Raw genomic sequence first — 12,863 nt, 5'->3', positions numbered from 1 at the left:
GCAAAGTTTCAGGTTCAATCATTTAGAAAGGATTAAATGATGACAGAAAGTGATACAGCTGCTGAATCACTGAGTGTATGAAAAACAAAGTGAGCCAAATCAGTTTTGTGGGAATCTCAAAAACACTAACGGGATGACAGAGACTGAAATACAAGCTTAGGCCTGCTTAGAGATCAGACTAGTGATTTTCATGTTCCTAGTCCCTTCAGTTTTTCCAGAGGATTTTTCTGTTTTGTCTCAAACCTTGTGTAAACACTGTGAATTTTAACTCCTGAGCTAAGAGTTGATGCATAATGGAAACAGTTTTTGGTTGTATTACGGAGTCATGAAAGACCTAAACTCAACATGTTAATTCAGAATTGCTGCAGGAAGGTACTTAGCTGCGTGAGAAAAACATTCTAGCACAAAGGCAGCAGGACAGAGTGTTCTAGGAAGTTATTGGTGGGTAGTTTCTCGGTCCATCTGTGGTAATGCCTGCACAAACACAGGAACAGGCTAAAAGTACTTTTCTGTTTCATTTTCTTAAAGAAATATTTATGTGATAATTTATGCTGGAAAAAGGTTCGTGTCTTCAGTCTTTAGGAGAGATGAATACATCAGGCAAAGGTCAGGAAAACTTAACTTACCCATCCTCCCTGCCTTCACTGTCCCAAGGTGTGAGAAGGCACAAAGTGACAAAAAAGCTGCTGAAATACCTTCTTTTTCTTGCCTGTAAAAGCTCAGTAGCTGAGCATGAAATGAAAGCATTTCAGTCACCCTGCCAAATTACCCCATATTATGTCTACTAAAAAGCAACCTTTACCCCTACAATAATTGTGTGTGTATAAAAAGTATTTAAATAAACTGAAAAGAATTAATTTTTAAAGTTTTTTTTTAATTCAGATTCTCAGTACTGCTTGCATTTTATTCATGACAATACATTTACAAAGTGTTAAAAGATGATTTGTAATGGAAGATAATTAGATTATCTCTCTGTTTTATAGTACTCTATATTATAGAGTGGCTGATCATTTTAAAATGAACTAGCAACATATTTTTCAATACTTTTTGCTTCATTGGTTTTTTGGGTTTTTCTAAATAGGACTGACAGTACCTTAGCTGTTTTAAGCAAAAACTCCTCTGTATCATAACTATCATATTGCTTCCTTGTACCTAAGACACTAATGAGCTCATTCAACACTGCAGATGATAAAGAACACCTTTAGGTTAACATTGCTTCCCATATTATAATAGGGTAGGGGTTCAAAAGAAGAGTAAGGCTCTCTCTGTATTCTGATTACACTTTCAACATGTGCAGATCCTTTAAAGATTCAGAAGTGGCAGTTTAAAAAGACACTGATTTCAATTATTCCTCTTTTTGAGAAAAAAAAAAGTAGCTTTTTGCGATGCTACTAACATTCTTGATTTAACCAGCTTGCACAAAAAATAAAAAAATGTTTATACAGATTTACCTCCTAAAATTAAATACAGTTTGTCTCTTTTAAATTGAAAATCTGACCTAAAACCTGATGTGGTACTTCAGTTCAAGGAATAGACCACTATAAAAAGCCTTTTTGCAATCCTATTAGGTAGAGAAAAATTTATCCCAGATTGTTTTGTTTAAAATTAACTTGACACTTGCAAAGAGCACAAAACTAATCTCATTCAATGCTCTTTGTATCTCCTTATTTGTTCAGTATAAGTCCCACAAAATTTTGATGCCAGTGAATTTCTTTTTTTTTGCTTAATCATGACGTGATCAAAATCCATCTTAATTTATTTTAATAACTAGTTCTAAGCAGAAGCATCTATTGAAATATCAGGTGAAATTTCCTTTTTTCTAATTTGTGCAAAGATTAGATTTTACTCCTTAAGATAAGAAGCTTGCAACTTGCTAGTTTTGCTTTATATTTCTTTTATTTGGAATCTGGTATTCTATCCAGACAAAGATCAGTGCAAAAGGTGAGAGATACCCGTGGGGCAGACTTTTCATAGAACTCATGATTTCAGAATAAATCCATTGACTTCATATATTTGGCTGAATTTTTTAAGTCCCGGGGTTATCTTCTCAGGCAAATCCTCCTTTCCAAGATTCATGGGTTGACCTTGGCTGTCTGTCAGACTCCTGCCCAACTGCTTTCTCATTTGCCCTCATTTAGCAGAACAGGGGGAGAAAGTAACATGAAAAAAACTGATGTCTTGAGATAAAGGCGTATGTAAAGTGAAAGATGTGTGCAGAAGCAAAGCTAAAAGAGGAATTTGTTCACTAGTCCTTATTGATGGACAGGTGTCCAGATATGTCCTAGGGAAGCAGGTTCTGAGTATGCATGTGGGTAATTTTGGATTAAAAATGCCATTACCTCAAATGCTCACACTATTTCTCATTTCCATCAACTTTTATTGCTGAGTGAGAAATCATATGATTTGGGACTTCCCTTAGGTCAGTTTGGGTCAGCTGTCCCAGCAGTGTCACCTGCACACATCCAGCCTGCTGGCCACCAGGGCAGGGCTTGCAGGGGACACCTTGATGCTGAGAGCCCAGCTCAGCAATAGCCAAAACACTGGTGTGTTATCAGCTCAGGTTCAGCCACAAAGGCAAAGCACAGCACTGTGTTGTGGTGGTGGGTTGTCTTGTTAAAGCCAGTTCATGTTGATGTATTGGTAGTATTATTTCCCTTTGTTTAAGATGGCCTCCTTTCCCTCAGAACTTTCCCGCCTTTTCCCGGTTGCCCCGGTTACAGCTATCCCATAATAAGTTGTTTATCACTTTCTGTTATATGTCAATCTTTTAGTTATATAACTTTCCCCACCCCCTGTTATGTAACCGGTCCTTCCCCATTGGTTGAAAGTTTTGTCTCCCCGCAGTTGAAAGTTGTTTGATAAAGTTTATTGGACGTTAGAGAGACCACCCTTGATCCCACCCCTAATCTGAGCAAATAAAAAGCCGTGCCAACCCCTTGGTGACGTCTCTCTGGGACGGATCCTTGGGGCACACGCACTCCCTTGGTTTACCCTACCAGAGAGTCCCGCCTTTTTCTTTAGCGCTCCCGCGATCACTGTTTGGTCTGCCTGGCCCTCTGGGCAAAAGGCCCCCGGGTTGTAGTGGCAGCTGGGCTGGCCGGTGCTGCAATCCTTGGGAAAAGCTGACCACTGCAGAGTGGCGCCCAACGTGGGGCGTCCAAGGTCAGGCGATCAGCTGACGGCCAAACGGCAGCAGCTCTGACGCAGAGCCCTCCGAGGAGAGCTCTGTGGCGGTCTGGGCACATCGGTGCTATTTGGATTTATCATTGTTGCTGCGCCTTCCCGGTGGAAGCAGCCCTTGTGGGTGCGCTCCCGGGAGGGACGAAGAGGGTAGCCTCCAGCGCCGAGAGGTCCTCTTCGGTTGCGGGATCCCAACACTCTCCACTTTCGGTCTTCAGGGACCCAGGGAAAGGTAGGTGGAAGTCCCCGATTCCCTCCCCTACCCTTGGAAGCCTCCGCCCAGGCGCCCTCGAAAGAGGAAGGCTGGCCTGGGGGAGTCGCCGCGCGGCACCCGAGAAGGGACTTAGGCTCTTCTCGGGTTTGGTGTTGGTACGGGTCTCTGTTTTACGTTGATTTGTGTTCGTTGAATTTTGGTTTTGGGCGGATAGTCGTCCACTCGCACGGGCGGGGACGGGTTGGCAGCAAGTCGGGGGACTGGCTGCAGCCTGGGACGGCTGTTTTTTTTCTGTTGCTGTGGTGTTGTAGTGCCCCCGGGACGGGGAGCGGCGAAGGGGAAGCCGCTCGACCGGGCTTTTAAGAGTACTGCATTTGCTTGTTTGCTTTTATCTTTGTGTTTGGGGAGTGTCGGTGAGGATGGGCGCAAAATTAAGCGCTGAGCAAAAGGGCGTCTATCGTTGTTTTGTTGGAGTGTTGTCTGTTCAGAAAGTTAAATTTTCTAATGGAGAGCTCAAGCGGTATGTCCGCAAGCTCTTCCTGCATTTCCCAAAAACTACTCCTGACGTTGTCACAGAGCCCCGCTTTTGGGAGCCTGTGATTTCTAAATTTGCGGATTTGGCCGCGTCAGGAGACGAAAAAGCGGCAAAATATTTATTCTGGTCCAGACAAATTAGGACCGCAATGATTAATATGAAGGGAATGCAGAAAGGGCAGCCTCCAGTTTCCCGTTCGCGTTCTGTTACCCCCAGTTCTTCCCGATGTGTGTCCCGCTCCCCTTCACCTGCTAGAGGTATCCTCAGGAGAGCAGCGAGCAAACCCCAGCTCGACAGCCCTGGCATCCTCAGGAAACCTTCCCCCCGCCCGGGTCAGACAAGGCAGTCTGCCCGGGATGTCCGAAGAAGCCCTGGCCAGGCTTCGGAGGATTTTTCCCTACCCCGTTCTTTCCCTAATAGACCCCGAGTTCGTTTTTCGTTGTGTGAGGGAGATGCCCCTAGGGTTCCTCAAGATGGCGGGTGGTCGGGTAGGAAACAAAATGGCGTCGACCGCATGGCGCGGTCCTCCTCTTTGTCTTCCCTGCCCACCTCCTTCCCTTGGAACCTGTCCCCCAACAACCCTTTCTGGACCCCTCCCTCCGAGGAGCAAACCCCTCCTACCTCTCCTCCCACTCGTCGCAAGGATTTGAGCCTGATCGGACACACTTTAACGGACTTGTCTCTTTCTTCCAAGGAGCAGCGCAAAGGTGTTTTGCAGCGTCCGAGGAAGAGTTTACCGGACACGACAATGGACTCTCCTTTGAAGAGTCATTCTTCGCCTGCCAAAAATAACATCACGGTACCTTTTGTTTCGACAGAGAAATCCTTGACGACATACAGCGATGGCGTTCCTTTCCATCTTCAACTCACAGAAGGAGTCTGGATCCGGGATGGAGAGTGGCGTCGCGTGGCGGTGGGCACTGTGTAGGGAAGTTAACTCCATCCCAGCCAGACTCTGTACAACAAGGAATGCTGATACATGTTATTCATTTATTGTATTCATCTACCAGATCTTTGTGAGACATCCCCTAGTCCTTCAAGTTCAAATGAATTTCAAACTGAGCTTGTGGAACTGAAAAAGCTTCAGGGGATAAATTTGCACAGTAAAATATTAAGCTTTACTTAATTAGATGCATTAGTGATCAGGCTTTTGGTAAAAAGCAATAGGGATTGTTTTGCTAATTTTCATCACGCAAACAAAATGCCAAAGATCTTGGAAACAATTCAGAGGAGAACTTATTAGGGAGAAAATGAAAAACATTAAAGGGGTACAAGGATGGTAGAAGAATTAAAATTAAAAAAAAAAAGAAGTTATTGCCTGCTTACTGGCAGTCTTGTTTATTTTTTGGATTTTGCATTTTAATGTAATTATTGTAATCCCATTTGAAGTGCAGTGTTTTATATGAAAAAAAATCTTAATGACTGAGCTTAAAAGAGAGAGAAGGGAAGGAATTAAGCTAAACTATATTACAGAAGGTTTAGTATTGTATATTTACTGGCTTTTCAGTGAGCTAAATAATAAGATTAATAGTTAATTAATACACATTAAAGAACAACTAGCTACTTGCCACTTGGTGGCTGGGTCTATATTCATTGTGCTTGATTTTTTTCTTTCTTCATTGAAAAGATTGAGAGAAAACAGGCCTCTGTTATAGTGTTAAAGTGGCTGATTCGTGAGAAGACACTGTGCAGGTTGAGGCATTTTTTCCTTCTCAGTAGTGTTCAAGGTCAAAAGACACATCTACCAACTGATTTTTCACTTCTCACCTTACTGAATGCAACATGTGCCAACAGACTTTTGTTTCACTCTGTTCCCCGTGTAGAGCAACAATGGCCCAGATTGATTTTGTATTTTCTGAAACAAGGGAATGTATGGATGTTCTTGTACACATTCCCACTTACTTGCTTTAAAGTTTTGTTCTGAGGTAGTTATTTCTTAAATATACAGAAATGTGTGTAGTTAATGTATCTTTCTACAAAAGTTCAGTTTCTCCTAAAAAGTATTTTAATGGAAGAAATGAAAGAAAAAGCTTAAAGGTCTTTGAAAATTCAAACATTCAAAATTTATACTCCTAGGAACAGGGAATTTGATATACCTATCTCAGCTTTTAAATGGAACTGTTGAAAAATCTCCACCATCTGTTAAATTTGTCATTATCTTTTGTATTTATTTAAAATAAATATTTTTTCAAACTGTTTTCTAAAACCAGAGCAATTAGATTACTCTTTAGTGAAAGCTTAGATTTGTACCTAGTTTTTCAGAATCAGAAACACACAATAGCCAAAACAAGAAAATAATCTTAACCTGAGATTTCATAATAAAACTATGAGAAAGAATTTTGATGAAGTAATTCCTTATGTTGGTTCCTGGGGATTTTTTCCTCAGAATGGCTTCAATAAAGGACACCAGATTTCATCCAGGGGCCATCAAGTTCTCTGAAAAATACCACAATCATTCAGGCATAATGTTCCGGTTAATCTTAGAATCAGAGGAGAAAAGGATGGAACTATCTTAATCAGATGCTTAAGAGTGAGTAACTCATGGTGACATATTTTCCAGTATTATAGCTAGATTAAATATTGCAATAGTAAATTGCAATAAAATAGTATTAAATCAGAGGAATTGAAAATATTGCAAAAAGGTGTACAATTAATGCAAAACCCAAAAAAACTGATGAATGTTGCTCATTATTTTCTGTAATATTTTGGTATTCCTGAGTGACACACAAGAAGAATAAGTCTATCAAATTAGTTATGCAATACAAATATCAGCTCAAAAAACCTCAAATATTTCAGAACTCTACTGGAAATATAAAATTTTATCTGTGACTTATCTGACCTATTTTTATCTGCGACCTGTCTTGCAAATATTTTTTAAAGTATTCCCAATGCTAGGCATTTGTATTCCTAGTGTCTTGAGTATCTTTTACTTGTTCTCCATCTGCATATACTTAGTTTCACACTGTAATATTTCATTCAGCAATTTTTAAAGCTGGGGATGTAACACTAATTTGGGAACAAATGAAGGGAAGGAGGGGAGGGGGAGGGGAGTTACAATCTGTCGCCCTGATTTTTCAGCCTTCTGATGTTTTGCATTTTCTACTGGAGTTTTCTCACAATTGTAATATAAACAAAGAATAATATTTTGTAAATAATGCATTCCTTTCCAGGGGGAAGGATAAATTGATGGACCTCTATTTTTACCAGTGGGTCAGAGAGGTGTTAACCTCATGCCCCAATTACTGATCAAAAGATATATAAGTCAGAATCTCAAAATAAACTTCATTCTTTTTTGCCCTAACACTGACTCAGTGAGTGTCCTTTTTGTGTCTGTCTGGCAACAACACTCTGTGTCTACACTTTTTAAATCAAGAACCTTCTTCCTTTTTCACCTTCTGAATATGACCACACTGATGGTAGAGCCTTATGGTTTCCATAGGGTGCATAGGAAAGCAGTATGCAAAGGATGGTGCACAGGCATTAATGCTGGGATGCACTCAAATCCTGTCATCGTGGTGACAGTCTTCAGAGCTGTCTTGTACAGATCAGCATAAAAGGATATGACATGATTTGTTCAGTCATGAGAAAAGCTTAAAAGTTTTAAGTGTTTAAAGTTCTAATTATTCAAAAGCTGCAACTTCTAAAACAGGATTTCTGAAGGGAAGAGGAAGTTAGAAATGGTCTCCATTCACTACTGTTGAAGACATATATTATTTCTTTAGAGATACTTTATATATATCATTATATTATATATACCTTATATATATTATTTCTCTAGTCCTTCCTCCCCTTCATCCCCACAGAGTTCTGCTATCAGTAGTCCCTTTCTAATATTTTTTTATTCACCTTTACATTTAAAGTATATGTATGAACACACTCACGGGGTGTCATTCGAACATTGACATACCATTAACAATGCTTCATTCATATTCACCTACATATTCAGTGTTTGCTCAGTGTTATGAAGCCAGGAGGAAAGGCACGTATTTCACTGGAGATGAAATTTGGGATCATACTAATTAATTCATCACTATAAATCACTGGAAGAGAGCATGTCTTGTTAGCTTCAGTCACTCAGATAGCAATCAGTGGCTCATTAGCTTTAAAATATCAACCTGGTTGAGGTATCATTGCTCTGCACAGTAGACTGATGAGGCACATTAGAACAAATGCTACATGGCACACAGAAAAATTGCTTTTACCCATTATCCCTGCTACATGTACAAAATTATATGGGAAAATCATGGTAAAGATACTCAGTCAATGACCAAAAAGCACTGTAACTGACCACAGTTTTTGGCCTTAATTTGCTGCTAAGTGCTACTTAGCCCCAGTCCTCTAAGCCCTGTGCATGCAATTCTCTGATTTGACCTAATCCAGGGGGTTCAGTTTAGTTCAGAAGCAAATAATTCAGCCCCACCTGTCTTTGATGTTATCAAAAGACATTTTTCACTCATTTCCAAAGCTTATTTTTATGATTTAATAAGTAGAAAATTAACCACAAATCCAATAGTAATACATAATTACAATGCAATAAATTAAAAAGTATATATATGTAAAAGAACCTTTTTGAAGTGTGAACAATAACACCTCCAAAGCTAAATGACTCTCCTGTAATTAATATAGTCACATCAATGTAAGTATTAGCTGGTTTGAGCAGCTTTTTGTCCTCCAAAAGGACTACAATTTTACAATGAGATAATTATTCAGTCATTTCTGCAGAGGTTTCAGGTACCTAAATAAATTGAAAGAGCACAAGCAGAGTTAAGTAGGGGCTTGGCAGACATAAAAGGTATTCTGAAGTGTCAGTATGCTCAGCCAAAAGCAATAGATGTAGTTTTCTGAAAGACACAATTATGCCAAGACTGTAAGGGTAGGCATGAGAGGAACAAGCCTTCACTAGTTTCTCAACACTGAGAATCAAGTTGATTTTAACAGCAAACATGTAAAAGAAGTGTACACTTGTAAATTCGGGGGGGTTTACAGAGTAGAAGATGCAATTAAATGTCTGTATCTGTTCTCACAATTTGCTGACTTGTCAAGCCACAAACTAAGGAGGTTTTTTGAACCTCCACCTCCTGTTTTTTCATGTAGTACCTGGAACATGTCATTTGCAACAGAGGAAAAGGAAAGCAGCCAGCAGAAATACAATCTCTGGCAGCAACTTCATACTGTACACACGTGTGAGTGACACAGCTTGGCCCCAGGCTCAGCCATCAGAAAACTCTGTGTACAGTCCCATCCATCAAGTCCTATCTGCATAACGTCCTCCAAGGCATGAATTTCTCATGTTATGCTTCTTAACTTAAAGGTCTGTATCTTATAATCAGTATAATTTATACCGTTATCTTTAAGCTGCTATAGATCAATGTTTTATGTTCAAACAATTTTACCTGACCTATGATGAATTTGAAAACATTCTCTGATTTAAGTAGTCACCTTTGCAATGAAGATCTTGGTTCATCTGGTCTTAGAGAAACATTGTAAATTTTAAGGTAATTATGGCATATTTTTAACAGCTTACACTAGTTTTCAAATTAAATGCAAAGCCAACGTCATCAAAATAGATATATCTACTGACCTGTCTTAGAATGCATGCTAGACTGATTTTAATTACAAAAATAGAGAATCAGTTATTTTATAAGTGGCAGCATGTGATGGCATCCAGAGCTTTTTCTAAGAAAAATTGCAATACTCATGGATATTCACATATAGGTTAGCTCTTTCTCTTCTGATTGCATTTTTAAAATTCTAAATGTGTTTTACTTTGATTAGCTCAATTTGGTGGTATGTTCCTTTGATCTCAAGTATTCAACACTGAACTGTGAAATCTGAACATAAAAAATGTCTGTGTTAACCTTCTGCAAGGCCAGAGTGCAGGCTGAATGGAGAGTGACAGAGACCTTCAGTTTAATGTTTCCTGCAAGGTATGACCTTTCCCTTCTGTAATTCTTTGTTTTCCTGTTTCACTATCAGACTAACAGTGCTGATCATTTTTCTCCTAGACTGCAACCTGGTCTTAGATGAAGATGGACAGTTGGCACTCCTGCTCTTTCTTCTGAGGATTTGTCACTCTGTAATCATGGCTTTGGATGTCACACAACTTTCAGGAATGCTACTCTTACTGGTAAAGGCTGTCTGTTCTGTGCTTCAGAAAGTGTCCATCTGTGTCTAATATTATGCTTTTTACGTGATGTGAACCCAGCCCTTACCAGAAATGTGAGTAAAGTGAAACCAATAGCCATGCAACAGATCCCACACCACTGGAAGCATTTGATTCACAGAAAGTAGTGGCACCTACCACCTCAAGTATTAAAATGTACGTGGAACTTTTCTTTGGGCGGATAGAGTGCCTTAGTTTCCAATATTTTGGTGTGCTTTATGCTTTGAAATGCTGTCCATGCCTCTAAAGTCATTGCTATATCTACCAACTAGAGAAGGATGGTGAAAAAATTGAAGAAGAAATGTAGACCTGTCCAACTCTGACAGCTCTGGAGTGTAGTTTTTATCTGAATGTTTTTTAAAGATGCTGTATCATAACCCCACTTGGAAAAAAAAAATATTGTGAAGGCACATAAAACTCATCTCCCATGCACACAGAGGAATGCAGAGACAGAGGGCAGCAGGGAAGCCGCCTGCTGTCTAAGATGGATCCTGGAGAGACCAGAGGGTCTGTGGGCTGACTATTGGAGAGTCAGGAGGTTTCAGCCAGCTTCCAGAGAGTTTGTGCAGTCTGGGGTTTGATTGGGAGACCATTTGTGCATGTGTGCATGAGGCAGGGGAGGTCAGGGCATTGCTGCTGGGGACGTGCCAGTTTTTGAGCCCAGCTGCTTGGGAGGTCCACATGTGTGTCAGTGCCTGTGCTGCTGTGTGGAGGGGTCTCTTCCAGCACCCAAAGTGGGCTTGCGGCATTGAGGGCTAATATGTGCAAGTGCCCCACTGGGAAAACTGGGATCGAAGGACTGACACTGGGCAGAGTGTCTGAGTCTAGTGCTGGAGGGATCCACATTGTACATGTTTATAGATATTTTCCCAAAACGGAGCCTCCATCTTGCTCAGCCAGAGTAAGAGGGATCAGTCCATTGGCACTGTGTGTGATGATGTGAGAGCTGCATTTTCTGTCTGTGTTGATCTGTCTGCCAGCTCTGTGTATATGCACAGTGTGCATGTGTGCCTACTGGGAACATGATCAGCCTTGCTACTGGGTGGACCTGGGGACAAGTAGCAGAAGCTTCACTTTTATCAGGCTATTAAGTAAAGTAAATCTGACATATATGATAAAAAAGGATGAATGTGTCAGTCGGAAGATTTCAGGCTTTTCTTCTTCCTGTACCTGTACATTAGGCACAAGCAATAAATCTGATGTTCTCCACCTGAAAGACTCAGAGTATCACCCTTGTGAAATCACTAGGTCCTATTCAGTGAATATGCCTCATGTGATTGTTTGCCACAGCATAGGGTGCACCTCTAGCAAACCCAGTGACAGAATCTGGACCTAACTGCAATCAGCAGCAGTACCAAAGTCTCACAGGGACCCTGACTTTGGCCCAGTTACACTCTTAGAATGTCTGAACATGAGAGTGTCATCCTCATTTAGTGAGACTAAATGGGGTAGAGCTACTGCAGGATCAGGTTCTATTGCTACACTTTGCTAGAGCAAGTTACTTTGTTTTGCAGTGGAATTATTTGAAATTATAATAATGCAGGAAGTATATGTCTGTCAATAGGATTATGCACAATGTTATGCAGGTTAATATGTTTAGCCAGGGTGTTAGAAGGATGGTGTCCTAATGAGATGTTCATGTATCTTCCTTTTTTTTGTCTGCTCATATATCTTTTGTTACAGAATCATGCTTAGTGTTGTACTTTATTCTTCATGTAAGACACAGATTTTGTTTCCTGCTTACAAACACACTCTCAATCTACATCAATCTGGCAGGTTAAAAAGAGGGAGATGCAGGAATTTGTATATTCAGGTTGAATGAAAATTTCTCTGAAATATGCCTCTTTCATTAGTCTTAGAGGACCAAAGGTGCAGTGATACATTATTATGACATGGAGTTATTTTGTATGATACCATCACATCCCCTTCTCCAAGCTACATTTGGCAAAGAGAAGCAAGAAATACCTATGTGAATATTATTTCAAATACTTGCCATTTTATCATCCTCATCATATTAGAATGTCTTTAAAGCTGGACATGCTCTGTAACTTATCAGAAATAAAAAGAAAAATTAGTCTAATTCTATAAAAGATCAGTAAATAAAAAAAGATGAGTAAATAAAAAATAAATTAAAAACTCCCACTTAAAATAAAGCTAAATTATATAAAAATGTACTGATAGGTAGAATTTAAAATATATGCAATATTTTGCATTAATTAAGCTTTTTAAGCTTGAGTAAAAAAGCATGGTGGATAAAAACAGAAAATGAAATGTCTGGTAGAAGGAAAACAGAGCCATCTGCCTGCTTAGTGATGTGAAGTAGGTACTTAGAGAGTTAAATGGAATATAACAGTTTACAATTTTTGCTGGACCTTAACCACTTTGAATCAGCCTGTTTCCCTGGGTTCCACTGGCATTTAATGATATTTTTATTACTTTTCTAGATGGATTAAAAATTATGCTTATGTGGTGGTTTATACAGGAATCTCTATTCCTCTCCAGACAGTGAACTTTGATTTATAAGAAAAATACAGGGAAAAAATTCCAATGCCCAAATAATTAATAATTCCTTCAGGTCAGTAATACCATTATACCCCATGCATTTCATGTAGGAGAAATAATTACCATCCCAACACAAAAAAGTGCTGTTTCTTTAATCACAAATGTTTGCAGTTAAACTTCTCTTTTAAAAGGTGCCTATGAGAATTAAGATCCATACTCTATGTCATTACTTCCAGATTAGGGACACCTAATACTGGCACACTGTAGAC

Source organism: Zosterops lateralis (assembly GCF_965231275.1).
Source record: "Zosterops lateralis genome assembly, chromosome: 1".
NCBI classification, from domain to species: domain Eukaryota; kingdom Metazoa; phylum Chordata; class Aves; order Passeriformes; family Zosteropidae; genus Zosterops; species Zosterops lateralis.
This window is presented reverse-complemented; position numbering follows the sequence as displayed.